This window comes from Eurosta solidaginis, chromosome 5 (assembly GCF_040869045.1).
Source record: "Eurosta solidaginis isolate ZX-2024a chromosome 5, ASM4086904v1, whole genome shotgun sequence".
Taxonomy (NCBI): Eukaryota; Metazoa; Arthropoda; class Insecta; order Diptera; family Tephritidae; genus Eurosta; species Eurosta solidaginis.
In genome coordinates, this window is record NC_090323.1 from 150448652 (window position 1) to 150469545 (window position 20894).

At 42.4% G+C, this 20894-nt stretch overlaps 1 pseudogene; it reads right to left on the reverse strand.

Annotated features, from left to right (window-relative positions):
- Positions 1-18306: 18306 nt before the first annotated feature.
- The window catches only part of LOC137253940 (prostatic acid phosphatase-like), a 437997-nt pseudogene continuing 435409 nt past the window's right edge, over positions 18307-20894 (reverse strand).

Consider the following 20894-nt stretch of genomic DNA (forward strand, 5'->3'; position numbering starts at 1 on the left):
TAAGGAAGCAACATTGAAAGACACTAAACACTCATCATCATACACATAAGTATCCTTAATCCTATTCTTGAAGTCTATCGCGTCTTTTACATTATACTTGGATACCCTCGTCAGATTTTTTAAAATTTGGACAACGAATTTACACAGACTGTAGAACGGATAATTGACAGACGAAGAAATAGGTCTAAGCGGAATGTCTGCCTTGTGGATTTTGGGCAGCCCATAAATTCGGGCCGGGTTTGCTGTTTTACAATTAAGACGGAATTTTTCTTTTAGGTCGTTGGATTTGTTGTTGTAAATTTTTTCTACTATTTCATTATTTTTTTGTTGTAGCCTACTGGTGCGGTCGCGCTTTAACACTCTGTATGTGGAAATATCATTCACGATCGTCTGCATCTTTTTGTCATATTCTAACTTATCCATCACTACTGTGACGTTTCCCTTATCTGCGTTGAGGATTAATAGTTGTTCATTGTTCCTCAAAAATTGTTTGGTAGAGCGCAGGGTATCCCTTATAAATATATCTCTAACCGAAGTTGTCGTCATGTTTAAGTGATTTTGCAGAAGTGCCGTCAGGTTGTTTCTTTCAATTTCTTGTTTCTCTTTTTCTTTAATTGTCTGTATGTAATTTTTTCCGTCATTATCTTAAACAATGGAATTTTACTCACTTCTGTTGGCAGCGCATGTTTAGGTCCTAGAGAAAGGAGCCATTGAATGTTTGTAGGTATTTTTGTGTTGGTCGTGTTTGCAATCCATTCCGGTATCACCCTAATATTCAATAGTTGTTCTTGTTTTCGTTTAAGATCCTCATATTTGTTAACTTGTGACGTTTTCATGTTCGTTTTGAGTTTGTTCGTCAACAGTTCTTCGCTTTTGAAGAATGCCATGGAGTCGTGTGTGTTGATGTATTGTGTTATTTCTGTCCTTAATCTATTTACCTTATTTCCTTTTTGACGCAGAAGTTCGTGCTTTATTGCTGTGATAATATTTAGAAGTTTCCACTTGATCTTTTCTATGTATGTATTCACGATGTTTGAAAGTTTTGTTGGTATTTTGCTGTTGTTGATAATGTAAGTAATGTTTTTGGTCGCATTGCTGATAAATTTTGGTGTTATTCCGTTTCTCCTACACCTCTCCAGAAACAACGTAGACTCTGAAAGTCTTGTGGTCTGATGTGTAATGCGTTGGTATTGTTTTACGCGTTTTCGGGTCTTGTTGTCATAAACTTTCTTGATGTTTTTGTAGACGTTGGTGACGTCTTCAACTTCTCGGTGTGCTCTCCGGTTTTCCATAATTTATTTTCCTTTTTTGGCCGTTAGTATATACCGTTGTTGTTATTGTTGAGCTCAAGGCCGGATTAAATAAAACGCTTTTATTTGGTTTTAATTTAACTTTAACTTTAAATTTAGCTTTAACTTTAAATTTAACTTTAACTTTAACCTTAACCTTAACTTTAACTTTAACTTTGACTTTGACTTTGACTTTAACTTTAACCTTAACTTTAAATTTAACTTTAACCTTAACTTTAACTTTAACTTTAACTTTCATTTTAACCTTAACTTTAACTTTATTTTTAACTTTAACTTTCTCTTTAACTTTAGCATTCACTTTAACTTTAACTTTAAATTTAACTTTAACTTTAACTTTAACTTTAACTGTAACTCTAACTTTAACTTTAACTTTAACTTTAACTTTAACCTTAACTTTAACTTTAACGTAACTTTAACTTTAACTTTAACTTTAACTCTAACTTTAACTTTAACTTTAACTTTAATTTCAACTTTAACTTTAACTTTATTTTTAACTTTAACTTTCGCTTTAACTTTAACATTCACTTTAGCTTTAACTTTAACTTTAACTTTAACTATAAGTTTAACTTTAACTTTAACTTTAACGTTCACTTTAACTTTAACTTTAACTTTAACTTTAACTTTTACTTTAACTTTAACTCTAACTTTAACTTTAACTTTAACTTTAACTTTAACTTTAACTTCAACTTTACCTTTAACTTCAACTTTAACTTTAACTTTATTTTTAACGTTAACTTTACTCATACACAAGCCTCGAAGGGAAGAGCCAAGACGAACTGCTGGAGTACGCGGTATCAGTGCTGCGCGAGATGCAGGAAACCGCTCTCAAGCAGAAGACCGTGTCCAAGGACATAAAAACCGGTATGGCTCTTCTCGAGGAAGCGTTAAGCTGCATGGGATCGTTAAGGGCCCAAAAGGTAGATGAGAGCAGAGAATCGGGCCGAAAAAGCAAGAGGGCACGAACGAGCTCAGATTCCCACTCGGAGGACTTGGAAGCCAAAAAGAAACGAAATGAAAGAACAAATACGCTTTCACAAGGTGAGTCTTGGTCCAATGTAGCGCGCCGGAGGCTGAAACAGCGGGCCCAGCCAGCCAAGCAGGCAACCACCGTCCAAGCTCCTAAAGCTCAAAAACGGGCGAGAAAGAGGAGACAAGCAGCAACTTTTGTGGTAAAACCTGTGGAAGGCAAAAGCTATGCCCAGGTACTAGGGGCCATACGCGGCCAGCTCCGCCCTAATGACACAGGTACGGTGGTACGGTCAGTACGAAAAACCAAATCTGGTAACGTACTGATTGAAACGGCGCGCTGCAGTGACCAGACGGCCTTCAGAGCAGCTATAGGTAGTGCAGTAGGAGAGGTCGGTGAAGCACAACAGCTCTCCAAGCGGATGAAGTTGGAAGTACTTGGCATGGACTGTCTCACAACTGAAACAGAAATCCAAGACGCAATAAGGAGGGAGGTCGGAAAAGAAGAAATCACTAGACCTCTCCGTGTCTCTGTGTTCGCAGCAAACCAAAGAGAACAGAAAATGGCGGTCGTCGAAGTGGACGAGAATATTGGCAACGCCCTACTCAAAAAAGGTAAAATTCCGATCGGATGGATACAGTGCCGAATCAGACAGCGAGCAGAAGTACAACGCTGCTTTAGGTGTCTCGGCTACGGACACCGGAAGGCAGAATGCAAGGGTCCAGACAGGAGTAACGCCTGCTGGAAGTGTGGGCAAAGCGGCCACAAAGCTTCGGCCTGTACCGCAGCTCCAAAATGTTACCTGTGTAATACACAGAAGCTCGATCATGTCCCTGGATCTGGAGCATGCAGCATTTTCAGAGCGGCACTCGCTGTTGCAAAGGCCAAAGTCTCAATTCAATAGTGATTAGTTTTATCCAAGGCAACCTAAACCGGAGCAGACTTGCTGATGAGCTACTACAACAGTTGGTCTTAGACCATAAAGCTAACAGCGTTATCATCAGCGAACCCTATAGAGCCCGAAATGATTGGCATATAGACAACACCGGCACCGCCGCAATCTGGATGACAGATGCAAACGCCAATATTGTGAACCGTGTTGCCGGACAAGGCTACGTCCGCCTAACTACGAATAATACCACAATAGTAAGCTGCTACTTGTCCCCGAATGATCCCATTCAAACGTTCAGGGAGAAGCTTGAACTTATTGAAGACGACCTGAGGGACTTAACTAGTAACCTGGTTGTGGCGGGAGACTTTAACGCAAGAGCCGTCGAATGGGGAATGCCGCAGACTAACACCCGTGGAAGGTTAGTCCTTGAGATGGCAGCCAGGCTCGGTTTGGACGTGCTTAACACTGGTACGACCCCTACATACCGACGGCCAGGCTTTGGCTACTCGATCCCCGATGTAACACTAGTGTCAGAAAGCCTGCTGCTGACCGCTGCTGGATGGAGAGTCATAGAGGATCTGACTGGCAGCGATCACAACTACATCACTTTCCACCTAAACGATCCCGGTCAGAGGCAGATTCCGAACGGGCCACGCAGAACAAAAGCATGGGACGCATCCAAGGTCGACTCTGCCACGTTCTCCGCATCAGTACTGGGGGATGCCCGACGGATAATCAACAACTCCAGTCCGACGGAAGAGACGGTTGAAAAGACAATGAGCTGTCTTCGCCACGCTTGCAACCTCTCTATGCCACGGAGGGGAGTGTGGAGGGGTAAAAAGCAGGTATACTGGTGGAATAGCGAAATCGCGGAGCTGCGGAAAATATGCCACAGGATGCGAAGGCTAGCAACTCGCGCGCGCGGCAGGCCTGAGGCTCTAGAAAAGTCGGAAGCGTACAAAGGAGCGAAGAAAGCTCTTAGTGCTGCCATTAAGCAAAGCAAGCTTAAGTGCTGGAAAGCGCTTTGCGAGGAAGTGGATCGAGACCCATGGGGGCAGGGATATAAGATAGTAATGAAGAAGTTCCGTCCGCCAAACCAGCTGGTGGACGAGAACCAAATAAGGAACATTGTGGATGGCCTGTTTCCCACCCAACTGCCTAGGGAGGGCGGGTACGTTACCCATGAAGATCGCAACGTGGAACCATTCCAAGAAGAAGAGCTTAAAACTGCCGTGCGAACTATGAAACCTAGGAAAGCATCTGGGCCCGATGGAATACCCGCGGAGGCAATTAGACTAGCTGCAAACGACTGCCCAGAACTTATGTTGCACATGTACAACAAATGTCTCGAAGAAAGAATTTTCCCCACCATATGGAAGACAGCACGACTGGTTCTCATTCCAAAAGGGAAAGGAGATCCCAACTCTCCATCATCCTACCGTCCCCTATGTATGTTGGACACAGCAGGGAAATTGATGGAGAGTCTCCTGAAGCAACGCCTCACCAGAGCGTTACAGGACGCCGGAGGACTGTCGCCCAGACAGCATGGTTTTCGGAGGGGGCACTCTACAATGGATGCCATAGCAGAAGTTATAGACGCAGTCAAGAAAGCCGAGACAGCGTGCCACAGAGCAAGACCTATAGTGTTGCTGGTCACGCTGGACGTCAAAAACGCTTTTAACTCAGCTAGGTGGGAGGACATGCTTGAGGCACTAGAAAGCACTTTCAAAGTACCGCAATATTTGTTAGAAATTTTAAGGGACTACCTAAGAGAGAGGTATCTAATATATGAAAGTACTCACGGTCAAAAAAAGGTAAAAATAACAGGTGGAGCAGCCCAGGGTTCGGTACTAGGTCCCGAACTCTGGAATATAACTTACGACAGTCTTCTTCGGTTAGACATGCCAGAAAGCACCTTCCTCGTTGCATTTGCAGACGACGTGGCAGCTGTGATAACAGCACCAAGCTGCGAGCTGGCACAGCTAAAATTAAACCAGGTCATGCGTAATGTAAATAGGTGGATGGCTGAGCACGGTCTCCAGTTAGCAACAGCCAAAACGGAGATCGTCATCCTCACAAAGAGACGTATTCCCACTACCAGGAACTTGATGGTTGGGGACCAGCCAATAGAAACACTCGCTTCAGCGAAATATCTGGGAGTGAGGTTAGACAGCAAACTCAACTTCTCGGATCACATACGAGGGACCTGCGAAAGAGCTGCGCGCATAATAGCGCAGTTGAGTAGATTAATGGCAAACACAGGTGGCCCAAAACCATGCACAAGGAAGTTGCTTGCATCAGCCTCGGATTCTATACTCTTATATGGTGCAGAAATCTGGGCGGACGCAATGAAATACCGGAAGAACCGAGTCGCCCTCACCTCGGTCCAACGCAGAGGGGCGCTGCGAATATCTTCGGCTTACCGCACGGTCTCAGCTGAAGCTGTCCTGGTCGTTGCGGGAACCATACCGATATATCTTCTCGTTGAGGAAAGAAAAACAATATATGACAACGGATCGCAAGCAAGTAGAGCTGCTGTTGCCATGCAGGCGCGAGAAGAATCGATCCGACGTTGGCAAGATCAGTGGGGCAACAGCATCGTAGGAAAGTGGACTAGGGAACTAATCCCTGAACTTGATCCATATTTGAAGCGACCGCACGGAGAGGTAGACTTTTACCTGACCCAGTTTCTAACGGGACATGGTTACTTCCGCAAATACCTACACAGAATGGGTAAGGTTGATAGCCCGAGCTGTCTGTACTGTGGGGAAATAGACGATGTACGCCACACCTTCTTCGAATGCAGGCACTTCTCCCATCAGCGAAGGAGGGTAGAAGAGGTACTTGGCGACCTATCCCCGGGCAGTGTCATTAATAACATGACCTGTCGAAGAGACAGATGGGATACGGTCAGCACATATGTGAGGCATATACTTACCAGTAAACGAGAAGACGGATGCCTAGCCCATTAGCGTGAGAGTAGCCATAGAGCTCACGTAGCGCGCACCCGTACCCGAAGTAATGCTAAACGCGGTCCCAGGTACGGGGATTTGCGCGGGCCGTGGGAGGTTAGGTTTTAGTGGGTAGGCCTTCATGGCAGAAGGGAGTCCTACACTCGGAGAGTCTCGCAGTGAGGCTTAAATATCCCGGTCAGTGCATAAAGCATTTCCTCCTTCCACGAAACACAAAAAAAAAAAAAAAAAAAAAAAAAACTTTAACTTTAACTTTCGCTTTAACTTTAACATTCACTTTAACTTTAACTTTAACTATAACTTTAACTTTAAGGGTCCAGACAGGAGTAACGCCTGCTGGAAGTGTGGGCAAAGCGGCCACAAAGCTTCGGCCTGTACCGCAGCTCCAAAATGTTACCTGTGTAATACACAGAAGCTCGATCATGTCCCTGGATCTGGAGCATGCAGCATTTTCAGAGCGGCACTCGCTGTTGCAAAGGCCAAAGTCTCAATTCAATAGTGATTAGTTTTATCCAAGGAAACCTAAACCGGAGCAGACTTGCTGATGAGCTACTACAACAGTTGGTCTTAGACCATAAAGCTAACAGCGTTATCATCAGCGAACCCTATAGAGCCCGAAATGATTGGCATATAGACAACACCGGCACCGCCGCAATCTGGATGACAGATGCAAACGCCAATATTGTGAACCGTGTTGCCGGACAAGGCTACGTCCGCCTAACTACGAATAATACCACAATAGTAAGCTGCTACTTGTCCCCGAATGATCCCATTCAAACGTTCAGGGAGAAGCTTGAACTTATTGAAGACGACCTGAGGGACTTAACTAGTAACCTGGTTGTGGCGGGAGATTTTAACGCAAGAGCCGTCGAATGGGGAATGCCGCAGACTAACACCCGTGGAAGGTTAGTCCTTGAGATGGCAGCCAGGCTCGGTTTGGACGTGCTTAACACTGGTACGACCCCTACATACCGACGGCCAGGTTTTGGATACTCGATCCCCGATGTAACACTAGTGTCAGAAAGCCTGCTGCTGACCGCTGCTGGACGGAGAGTCATAGAGGATCTGACTGGCAGCGATCACAACTATATCACTTTCCACCTAAACGATCCCGGTCAGAGGCAGATTCCGAACGGTCCACGCAGAACAAAAGCATGGGACGCATCCAAGGTCGACTCTGCCACGTTCTCCGCATCAGTACTGGGGGATGCCCGACGGATAATCAACAACTCCAGTCCGACGGAAGAGACGGTTGAAAAGAAAATGAGCTGTCTTCGCCACGCTTGCAACCTCTCTATGCCACGGAGGGGAGTGTGGAGGGGTAAAAAGCAGGTATACTGGTGGAATAGCGAAATCGCGGAGCTGCGGAAAATATGCCACAGGATGCGAAGGCTAGCAACTCGCGTGCGCGGCAGGCCTGAGGCTCTAGAAAAGTCGGAAGCGTACAAAGGAGCGAAGAAAGCTCTTAGTGCTGCCATTAAGCAAAGCAAGCTTAAGTGCTGGAAAGCGCTTTGCGAGGAAGTGGATCGAGACCCATGGGGGCAGGGATATAAGATAGTAATGAAGAAGTTCCGTCCGCCAAACCAGCTGATGGACGAGAACCAAATAAGGAACATTGTGGATGGCCTGTTTCCCACCCAACTGCCTAGGGATGGCGGGTACGTTACCCATGAAGATCGCAACGTGGAACCATTCCAAGAAGAAGAGCTTAAAACTGCCGTGCGAACTATGAAACCTAGGAAAGCATCTGGGCCCGACGGAATACCCGCGGAGGCAATTAGACTAGCTGCAAACGACTGCCCAGAACTTATGTTGCACATGTACAACAAATGTCTCGAAGAAAGAATTTTCCCCACCATATGGAAGACAGCACGACTGGTTCTCATTCCAAAAGGGAAAGGAGATCCCAACTCTCCATCATCCTACCGTCCCCTATGTATGTTGGACACAGCAGGGAAATTGATGGAGAGTCTCCTGAAGCAACGCCTCACCAGAGCGTTACAGGACGCCGGAGGACTGTCGCCCAGACAGCATGGTTTTCGGAGGGGGCACTCTACAATAGATGCCATAGCAGAAGTTATAGACGCAGTCAAGAAAGCCGAGACAGCGTGCCACAGAGCAAGACCTATAGTGTTGCTGGTCACGCTGGACGTCAAAAACGCTTTTAACTCAGCTAGGTGGGAGGACATGCTTGAGGCACTAGAAAGCACTTTCAAAGTACCGCAATATTTGTTAGAAATTTTAAGGGACTACCTAAGAGAGAGGTATCTAATATATGAAAGTACTCACGGTCAAAAAAAGGTAAAAATAACAGGTGGAGCAGCCCAGGGTTCGGTACTAGGTCCCGATCTCTGGAATATAACTTACGACAGTCTTCTTCGATTAGACATGCCAGAAAGCACCTTCCTCGTTGCATTTGCAGACGACGTGGCAACTGTGATAACAGCACCAAGCTGCGAGCTGGCACAGCTAAAATTAGACCAGGTCATGCGTAATGTAAATAGGTGGATGGCTGAGCACGGTCTCCAGTTAGCAACAGCCAAAACGGAGATCGTCATCCTCACAAAGAGACGTATTCCCACTACCAGGAACATGATGGTTGGGGACCAGCCAATAGAAACACTCGCTTCAACGAAATATCTGGGAGTGAGGTTAGACAGCAAACTCAACTTCTCCGATCACATACGAGGGACCTGCGAAAGAGCTGCGCGCATAATAGCGCAGTTGAGTAGATTAAAGGCAAACACAGGTGGCCCAAAGCCATGCACAAGGAAGTTGCTTGCATCAGCCTCGGATTCTATACTCTTATATGGTGCAGAAATCTGGGCGGACGCAATGAAATACCGGAAGAACCGAGTCGCCCTCACCTCGGTCCAACGCAGAGGGGCGCTGCGAATATCTTCGGCTTACCGCACGGTATCAGCTGAAGCTGTCCTGGTCGTTGCGGGAACCATACCGATATATCTTCTCGTTGAGGAAAGAAAAACAATATATGACAACGGATCGCAAGCAAGTAGAGCTGCTGTTGCCATGCAGGCGCGAGAAGAATCGATCCGATGTTGGCAAGATCAGTGGAGCAACAGCATCGTAGGAAAGTGGACTAGGGAACTAATCCCTGAACTTGATCCATGGTTGAAGCGACCGCACGGAGAGGTAGACTTTTACCTGACCCAGTTTCTAACGGGACATGGTTACTTCCGCAAATACCTACACAGAATGGGTAAGGTTGATAGCCCGAGCTGCCTGTACTGTGGGGAAATAGACGATGTACGCCACACCTTCTTCGAATGCAGGCACTTCTCCCATCAGCGAAGGAGGTTAGAAGAGGTACTTGGCGGCCTATCCCCGGGCAGTGTCATTAATAACATGACCTGTCGAAGAGACAGATGGGATACGGTCAGCACATATGTGAGGCATATACTTACCAGTAAACGAGAAGACGGATGCCTAGCCCATTAGCGTGAGAGTAGCCATAGAGCTCACGTAGCGCGCACCCGTACCCGAAGTAATGCTAAACGCGGTCCCAGGTACGGGGATTTGCGCGGGCCGTGGGAGGTTAGGTTTTAGTGGGTAGGCCTTCATGGAAGAAGGGAGTCCTACACTCGGAGAGTCTCGCAGTGAGGCTTAAATATCCCGGTCAGTGCATAAAGCATTTCCTCCTTCCACGAAACAAAAAAAAAAAAAAAAAAAAAAAAAAACTTTAACGTTCACTTTAACTTTAACTTTAACTTTATTTTGAACTTTAACTTTCGCTTTAACTTTAACTTTAACTTTAACTTTAACATTCACTTTAACTTTAACTTTAATTTTAACTTCAACTTTAACTTTAACTTTAACCTTAACTTTAACTTTAGCTTTAATTTTAACTTTATTTTTAACTTTAACTTTCGCTTTAACTTTAACTTCAACTTTAACTTTAACTTTAACTTTAACTCTAACTTTAACTTTAACTTTAACTTTACCTTTAACTTCAACTTTAACTTTATTTTTAACTTTAACTTTAACTTTCGCTTTAACTTTAACATTCACTTTAACTTTAACTTTAACGTTCACTTTAACTTTAACTTTAACTTTAACTTTATTTTTAACTTTAACTTTCGCTTTAACTTTAACTTTAACTTTTTTTTTTTTTTTTTTTTTGCGGGGAGGCTGAAAAATGCCTAATGCACCATAATTGCTGCCGTCGCAGCAACCGTGTGTCCGTAGACTAAAAAACAGCCCCGTTCTGAAACCGCCGCCCACCCCGGCACCACTTTCGCATTACTTCAGGGTGGCGTTCCATATTTCTCATTTTTTAAGAGCCTACTGTTGTCCCTGCGTCCAGGTTCCCGCTATTTGCTCTGAGTGTCCATTTAATCGCCACTGCTTCGCATGCGCATTTCTCTGCGCTCCCTCTCAGCATCCATCAGGCGTGTCATTACTATAAATGCCATTTTGCTCACTGCAGTCCAGCATTCTTTCCTGCTGCACATATGTGAAACTTTTAACTTTAACTTTAACTCTAACTTTAACTTTAACTTTAACTTTACCTTTAACTTCAACTTTAACTTTAACTTTATTTTTAACTTTAACTTTCGCTTTAACTTTAACATTCACGTTAACTTTAACTTTAACTTTAACTATAACTTTAACTTTAACTTTAACGTTCACTTTAACTTTAACTTTAACTTTATTTTTAACTTTAACTTTCGCTTTAACTTTAACTTTAACTATAACTTTAACTTTAACATTCACTTTAACTTTAACTTTAACTTTAACTTCAACTTTAACTTTAGCTTTAACTTTAACATTAACTTTAACCTTAACTTTAACTTTAGCTTTAACTTTAACTTTAACTTTAACTTTAACTTTAACTTTAACTTTAACTTTAACTATAACTTTAACTTTAACATTCACTTTAACTTTAACTTTAACTTTAACTTTAACTTTAACTTTAACTTTACCTTTAACTTTAACTTTAACTTTAGCTATAACTTTAACTTTAACATTCACTTTAACTTTAACTTTAACTTTAACTTTAACTTTAACTTTAACTTTAACTTTAACTTTAACTTTAACTTTAACTTTAACCTTAACTTTAACTTTAACTTTAACTTTAGCTTTAACTTTAACTTTAACATTAAAATTAACTTTAACTTTAACTTTCACTTTAAATTTAACTTTAACTTTATTTTTAACTTTAACTTTCGCTTAAACTTTAACATTCACTTTAACTTTAACTTTGACCTTAACTTTAACCTTAACTTTAACTTTAACTTTAACTTTCACTTTCACTTTAACTTTAACTTTAACTTTAACTTTAACTTTCACTTTCACTTTACCTTTAACTTAAACTTTATTTTTAACTTTAACTTTTGCTTTACCTTTAACATTCACTTTAACTTTAACTTTAACTTTAACTTTAACTTTTACTTTAACTTTAACATTAACTTTAACTTGAACTTTAACTTTAACTTTAACTTTGACTTTAACTTTAACTTTAACCTTACTTTTAACTTTAACTTTAACCTTAACTTTAAATTTAACTTTAACTTTAACTTTCGAGAACAGAAAATGGCGGTCGTCGAAGTGGACGAGAATATTGGCAACGCCCTACTCAAAAAAGGTAAAATTCCGATCGGATGGATACAGTGCCGAATCAGACAGCGAGCAGAAGTACAACGCTGCTTTAGGTGTCTCGGCTACGGACACCGGAAGGCAGAATGCAAGGGTCCAGACAGGAGTAACGCCTGCTGGAAGTGTGGGCAAAGCGGCCACAAAGCTTCGGCCTGTACCGCAGCTCCAAAATGTTACCTGTGTAATACACAGAAGCTCGATCATGTCCCTGGATCTGGAGCATGCAGCATTTTCAGAGCGGCACTCGCTGTTGCAAAGGCCAAAGTCTCAATTCAATAGTGATTAGTTTTATCCAAGGCAACCTAAACCGGAGCAGACTTGCTGATGAGCTACTACAACAGTTGGTCTTAGACCATAAAGCTAACAGCGTTATCATCAGCGAACCCTATAGAGCCCGAAATGATTGGCATATAGACAACACCGGCACCGCCGCAATCTGGATGACAGATGCAAACGCCAATATTGTGAACCGTGTTGCCGGACAAGGCTACGTCCGCCTAACTACGAATAATACCACAATAGTAAGCTGCTACTTGTCCCCGAATGATCCCATTCAAACGTTCAGGGAGAAGCTTGAACTTATTGAAGACGACCTGAGGGACTTAACTAGTAACCTGGTTGTGGCGGGAGACTTTAACGCAAGAGCCGTCGAATGGGGAATGCCGCAGACTAACACCCGTGGAAGGTTAGTCCTTGAGATGGCAGCCAGGCTCGGTTTGAACGTGCTTAACACTGGTACGACCCCTACATACCGACGGCCAGGCTTTGGATACTCGATCCCCGATGTAACACTAGTGTCAGAAAGCCTGCTCCTGACCGCTGCTGGATGGAGAGTCATAGAGGATCTGACTGGCAGCGATCACAACTACATCACTTTCCACCTAAACGATCCCGGTCAGAGGCAGATTCCGAACGGGCCACGCAGAACAAAAGCATGGGACGCATCCAAGGTCGACTCTGCCACGTTCTCCGCATCAGTACTGGGGGATGCCCGACGGATAATCAACAACTCCAGTCCGACGGAAGAGACGGTTGAAAAGACAATGAGCTGTCTTCGCCACGCTTGCAACCTCTCTATGCCACGGAGGGGAGTGTGGAGGGGTAAAAAGCAGGTATACTGGTGGAATAGCGAAATCGCGGAGCTGCGGAAAATATGCCACAGGATGCGAAGGCTAGCAACTCGCGCGCGCGGCAGGCCTGAGGCTCTAGAAAAGTCGGAAGCGTACAAAGGAGCGAAGAAAGCTCTTAGTGCTGCCATTAAGCAAAGCAAGCTTAAGTGCTGGAAAGCGCTTTGCGAGGAAGTGGATCGAGACCCATGGGGGCAGGGATATAAGATAGTAATGAAGAAGTTCCGTCCGCCAAACCAGCTGATGGACGAGAACCAAATAAGGAACATTGTGGATGGCCTGTTTCCCACCCAACTGCCTAGGGAGGGCGGGTACGTTACCCATGAAGATCGCAACGTGGAACCATTCCAAGAAGAAGAGCTTAAAACTGCCGTGCGAACTATGAAACCTAGGAAAGCATCTGGGCCCGACGGAATACCCGCGGAGGCAATTAGACTAGCTGCAAACGACTGCCCAGAACTTATGTTGCACATGTACAACAAATGTCTCGAAGAAAGAATTTTCCCCACCATATGGAAGACAGCACGACTGGTTCTCATTCCAAAAGGGAAAGGAGATCCCAACTCTCCATCATCCTACCGTCCCCTATGTATGTTGGACACAGCAGGGAAATTGATGGAGAGTCTCCTGAAGCAACGCCTCACCAGAGCGTTACAGGACGCCGGAGGACTGTCGCCCAGACAGCATGGTTTTCGGAGGGGGCACTCTACAATAGATGCCATAGCAGAAGTTATAGACGCAGTCAAGAAAGCCGAGACAGCGTGCCACAGAGCAAGACCTATAGTGTTGCTGGTCACGCTGGACGTCAAAAACGCTTTTAACTCAGCTAGGTGGGAGGACATGCTTGAGGCACTAGAAAGCACTTTCAAAGTACCGCAATATTTGTTAGAAATTTTAAGGGACTACCTAAGAGAGAGGTATCTAATATATGAAAGTACTCACGGTCAAAAAAGGGTAAAAATAACAGGTGGAGCAGCCCAGGGTTCGGTACTAGGTCCCGACCTCTGGAATATAACTTACGACAGTCTTCTTCGATTAGACATGCCAGAAAGCACCTTCCTCGTTGCATTTGCAGACGACGTGGCAGCTCTGATAACAGCACCAAGCTGCGAGCTGGCACAGCTAAAATTAAACCAGGTCATGCGTAATGTAAATAGGTGGATGGCTGAGCACGGTCTCCAGTTAGCAACAGCCAAAACGGAGATCGTCATCCTCACAAAGAGACGTATTCCCACTACCAGGAACATGATGGTTGGGGACCAGCCAATAGAAACACTCGCTTCAACGAAATATCTGGGAGTGAGGTTAGACAGCAAACTCAACTTCTCGGATCACATACGAGGGACCTGCGAAAGAGCTGCGCGCATAATAGCGCAGTTGAGTAGATTAATGGCAAACACAGGTGGCCCAAAGCCATGCACAAGGAAGTTGCTTGCATCAGCCTCGGATTCTATACTCTTATATGGTGCAGAAATCTGGGCGGACGCAATGAAATACCGGAAGAACCGAGTCGCCCTCACCTCGGTCCAACGCAGAGGGGCGCTGCGAATATCTTCGGCTTACCGCACGGTATCAGCTGAAGCTGTCCTGGTCGTTGCGGGAACCATACCGATATATCTTCTCGTTGAGGAAAGAAAAACAATATATGACAACGGATCGCAAGCAAGTAGAGCTGCTGTTGCCATGCAGGCGCGAGAAGAATCGATCCGACGTTGGCAAGACCAGTGGAGCAACAGCATCGTAGGAAAGTGGACTAGGGAACTAATCCCTGAACTTGATCCATGGTTGAAGCGACCGCACGGAGAGGTAGACTTTTACCTGACCCAGTTTCTAACGGGACATGGTTACTTCCGCAAATACCTACACAGAATGGGTAAGGTTGATAGCCCGAGCTGTCTGTACTGTGGGGAAATAGACGATGTACGCCACACCTTCTTCGAATGCAGGCACTTCTCCCATCAGCGAAGGAGGGTAGAAGAGGTACTTGGCGACCTATCCCCGGGCAGTGTCATTAATAACATAACCTGTCGAAGAGACAGATGGGATACGGTCAGCACATATGTGAGGCATATACTTACCAGTAAACGAGAAGACGGATGCCTAGCCCATTAGCGTGAGAGTAGCCATAGAGCTCACGTAGCGCGCACCCGTACCCGAAGTAATGCTAAACGCGGTCCCAGGTACGGGGATTTGCGCGGGCCGTGGGAGGTTAGGTTTTAGTGGGTAGGCCTTCATGGAAGAAGGGAGTCCTACACTCGGAGAGTCTCGCAGTGAGGCTTAAATATCCCGGTCAGTGCATAAAGCATTTCCTCCTTCCACGAAACACAAAAAAAAAAAAAAAAAAAAAAAAAAAAAAAAAAAAAAAAAAAAAAAAAACTTTAACTTTCACTTTAACTTTAACTTTATTTTTAACTAAAATTTTGATTGTAGCGACCTTTTTACTTTGACTTTATCAAACTGTGATTTTTGCGTGTCACTCACTTTTTCACTCCGAGAATAAAAAACGTATAACACACATACTAAAGATGAATGACTTCCCTCCTAACGCAATACAGAGGTTAATAAAAGAATACCCGAAAGATAAATGCCGGAAGAACAGAGAGAACACGGCTACAAAATATAGATCTGTAGTATATATACCAGGTTTTTCAGAAAGATTGCAGGGCTCAGACATCTATGACAAGGAGAATATAAGAATTGCACACAAACCATCGTACACAACAAACATATTTTTTAATAACGTTAAAAGCAAAATAACAAATTCAGACAAACATAATGTAATATATAAGATTACATGTGCGGGAAGTGAAAATAATAACTGTGGAAAAGAATATGTGGGTACAACAAAGAACAAATTAAAAACAAGAATAGCAGGACACAGATCGGATATTAAATGTAGATCATCTGGCAACATTCATAAAACAGCACTTGCGGCCCACTGTACAGAGAACGGACACCAACCAGATTTTAAAGCGGTGAGTATACTAGAGCAGGAGACAAATTATAGCAAAAGGTTTACGTTAGAAATGCTACACATAGCAAATACATCACCAAGCAAGAGACTAAATTACAAAACGGACACAGAAAATTGCTCACATATTTATAGACACTTGACTCACAAAAGAACAAAAAAAAATTAGTTCTAAGCTGCATGGCGAATTAACGAGTGTCGTGTATCGGACAAGATAATTAATGTATGTATGTATGGAAAAATTTTATCCCAATTGTATTCAGTTTTATATGTGAATATTTGTTTGTTATTGTTATAGCCCCTGAAGACGATCTCCGAAGGAGATTGAAATATATTGGGAAATATTTAAAAAAGTGTTTTATTACATTGGACCTTGAGCCGGCAAAAATCACAGTTTGATAAAGTCTTTATTTTTAACTTTAACTTTAACATTCACTTTAACTTTAACTTTAACTTTAACTTTATGATCCGGGGTGGGCATGAGCTTAACACCTGCTAACAAGCCAACCTAATATAAACGAACGCAAGTCATTTTCTGTCAAAAATGTCTCATGCACATACAACTTGTATGAGAGCAACTCAAATTGAATTTGCTGCGTGAAAACCTAACTCGATTTCCAATTTTTGTTCTGCGTGACATTTAGATTTGACGTTTGCACACATGCTTTACATTGTCGCAACGCATGCTTATTTGGGTTAGGGCAAAAAACGCCGGTTGTTTGCGTGCGCTAAAAAAACGCAGTGCGGTTTTATTAGGTTGGCTTGTAAGCGACCATATATGTATACGATAAGCGATAGCACAATGGCTACTTTGTGAAAATCAACGACAGCTCTTTTAGTTTGATTTCGATGGTCGTACGGTGAAGAAGTGTCGCACGCGCGCTTAAAACAGAGTACCAAAGAGTGCGTGTGACACATGTTTACCGTTCAAGCATTGAAATCAAACTAAATAAATAACTGATTTTGCTTTCGTGATCGCTACGCGTTCGTGTTTACTAACACATTCTCAATTTGGTAACCTGCCCACCGCTGATTATGATAGAGATCCAATTTTATGTATTTGGCCTGTTGCTAACACCGAACGTTTTCGAACCTTTTCGAGCCTTTTTGAATCTTTTTTGACAAATATCCGTTACGTTTTTTTTTGATTTAGTCGCCAAGCCCTCGATAAAATCTATGCAATAGCTTAATAAAAAAATTTGCAATAAAATAATATTGCGACTATAAACTGAGATATAACCTAGCCTATGTTTCAAGTTAGATCGGAGTGCAAAACAAATTCAAAATCGGTTCAGTAGCTTATGAGTCCATCGGGATCAAACATAGTGACACGTGATTTTTATATATTAAGATATAATTTTGTTCACAATATTTTATTTTTTTAACGAGACATCAAGAACAAGGCTTCTCGCGAGATTCTCGAATCTCGAAATATTCGTAATACTCGCGAGCTTCTCGACTTTGAATTCTCTCGAGATTCTCGAAACTTGACATACTCGTAATACTCGCGAGCTTCTCGACTTTCAATTCAGTCGCTGCATTGGCAATATTCTATACATTTCGGTGTTTAGTTGTGGTTTTGTGGAAATTTTCGCTTGTGCTCCAGAAGAAATCATTAGCTCTATATAAAACACCCGATTAATCGACTAAATTGATTGTTGAAAAGCTCGCGAGCCTTAGGAGCCTTACGAGTCATTCGTGATTCGACAATCTCGCGAGAAATCTCTTCTCGAACAAGTTCGAGAATTCGTAGGCTCTAATTGATATATGGCGGCCCTGATAAAGCTTCGATTGGTAAATTGCAGCTATTAATTAATAACGCCGCATGATATGTATATTCAAAGAAAAAATTTGATCACATTTCACAAGTTTCACATAATATTCTTGGTTGCAGCTTAGCCTCATTTTTGGTCGTCGTTATATTTGGTTTATGTTTAACTATAGCCGTTGTTCGAATTACCTTTATTCTAAACTAAAATTTGCACAATCTGGCCATACCTGCATCATAATTGTACCATACTTTAAGTATTCTACAACGTCAAGAATATTTTTCGTTAGCGCTGTACAGTTGTGGAATTCTTTACCCAATAAATAAAAAATGGTTTCTAATCTTAAACACTTCAAATTGGCTGTTTTCTCTATATTTTCTTCCTAAGTCGTTTCACCTGTTACTACAACAATGATCTCTAATTTTCTATGTGAGCATCTATTTATATTATTTTATTTTATAATTGATTAAAAAATGTTAAATTAATGTTATCAATTTCTATGCGAAATACTATAAAAGACATAGTCTTACTTGTGTATAAATAATAAATGAAAATAAAATGAAATGAAGGATTGCTGTCCTCCATATTATTTCTTACTTAACTAGAGACAGTGAAAACTGCCCTTATTATTATAATGAAGTATGAAAATAACTTAAGAAGCCCTTTTCTTTAATGTTTAAGATTAACTATTTAGTTTTGCAGTTGGCTCAACCCGCCGCTCATAACTCTACCACTCAAATGATTGAAATGTTTGCAACGTATCAACTAAAGTTGTTTTTACAGAAAGCGTTCAATTCTTTTGTAGATTATTAATACTTTCTAGAGTTAGCTTCTGCAATTCCTTTGTGTTTATGTAAATCATCAGGTTTTAGTTTCCTGCTGGTTCTTGCCTTTCCACCAGACGCGGTGGTGGCTCTTTATAGTGAGCATTTTTCGCCTTACAACGCTCTTCATATGATTCATTTGGTATAACATCCGAGCTTAATGTAATTAATTTGTCCAATGGGCATTTAGCACCACAGTTTGGCACTTTCAGCAATTCCGCACAACCCTTTTCATTATTTCGTAAATAAATCTGAAATTAAATAATTTAATCAGATCACACTTAAGCATTTACAAGTAGTGAAAGTATTGCTCACCTGCACATAATATTCACCAGTTTGCAAATTTTGATGCAATTCAAAAATGGTCATAACAGCAAAACGCGGCATCTGTCGCTTTCAAACACCCAAGGCAGATAGTATATTACCCACGGTCCAATCATGACCCATATAAATAAGTAGTTTACGATCGTTGGGACTCAGTTGATCATTGCTTTTCTGTATCATCTCGGCAAACGCCTTCTTGAGGAAGGGACCACCTTTGATCTTTTGCATTTCTTTTGTATAAGCGTTGTAAATATAACTTTGTTCCGCTAAAAATTGCAATTTTTCTGGATAATAATGCGTTGTCCATGCAGGTAATGGAAATCCAAACTCTTCCTGATTTTGTGGAAAAAGAAAATTGATATTAGAGGAATGGCTATATCTATTGATTTTGCAAAAAATAACATAGTGTAACGAATTTGCTGCAAATTCCTCTTATTTGCCCTTTTTCTAGGTTCGTATCGCTAAACTGTTGAATAAATAACTCCAATATTGAATAATGGAAAAATGGCCTTTATTAAAATACTTCACAATAACACTCAAACTGTGCAACGAATAGCTTAATAACCAAACTGATAGCTCAAATGAAACTCCACTATTCAAAATAATACTGCTATTGTTCGCTAGATATCGTCTTAGTCGTAACTGCTTGACAACTCAAATCAAACTCAAACTCTTCGCCTTTACTGTCGCGCCTTTTATACTTTTTGATTTCTAATTGCATACTTCTAGGCTTTTCCTTTCCAGAACATACTAGTTAGTTTCGGCTACAAAATCGCCAGCCACAACTACGTGCACAAATTATTGCCCTCTCTTGTCACAACTCAGATAAGATATATGCATGTGTTTGTGCATTGCCGCTCCACTGCTCGTATACGTACATATGTGTAGACGCAATTATTTATTCGTTTATGTAGATACAAAATGATTGAATTATTGATGTGAATGTTTGTAGTTTACAGTCTCTCGAGTACACATAGGCGTATAAGTAAATGCATCTGTGTGTGACATCTCTCTGGGCTGCCTTATATATGTGTATACTTGATTTGATTATTGACGTAAATACTGCTTAGCATGGCCTTAGTGATGGTATAGCTTAGTGATGCTAATATCCGTGACACTGCCCTCCACCTAAGTCTGATCGTCCCGATCAGACATATCTCTCGATCTAAACGCTGCCAATCTTTCCAAATGAACCACTTTCATTTTGGTTCGTGGTTTGGTAGTGGTTTGTATGTGGTACACTACATCGTTGATCCGTTTTACAACTTTGTATGGGCCTTCCCAGTTACACTGCAATTTCTGGGACAAACCTTTTTTTCGTTGTGGGTTGTATAGCAGCACCAAATCTCCTTCCTGAAACCCTTCCGAATTAATTGCTTTATCGTACCTCGCTTTCATCTTGTCACTCATAATCTTTGCTCGTTGCCTTACCAGATCGTGTATCTCTCTCAGCTCTTCTTCCAAGACATCAGTGGATTTCTTGACATTCCTCTCCGCATCGGCATCTATCCCATACTTCAAATCAGCTGGCAGTCGAAGGTCATTGCCAAAAATTACCTTTGCGGGAGTTTGGCCCGTTGTGTCATGTACTGCCGATCGGTAGGCCTTCAAGAATAATGATATGTGTGTATCCCAGTCCTTATGGTACTTGTCTACTACTTTCCTTAAATGCTCCTCCAATGTTCTCTTGAAACGTTCCACCATACCATCGGACTGAGGATGCAATGCAGTTGTCCGTGTTTTTCGAATGCCCAACTTCTTGCATATTTCTTGGAACACAGCTGATTCAAAATTCCTGCCTTGGTCACAATGTAACTCCATTGGTACACCATACCTTGCAACCCATTCGTTTTTAACCACTTCTGCTACTTTTTCTGCTTCTTGGTTTGGGATTGGGTATACCTCTGGCCAATTACTGAAATAATCCATAACCACCAGTACGTATTTGTTTCAGCGGTTGCTAGTAGGAAATGGACCTGCGACATCCATGGCGATCCTTTCAAAGGGTGCACCTGAAATATACTGCTTCATCTGGCCATGACTTCGGGTTTTGGGCCCTTTTGCTCTGTTGCATACCTCGCAATTGGCAATCCACTCGGTGACCGACTGACGGCAACCAACC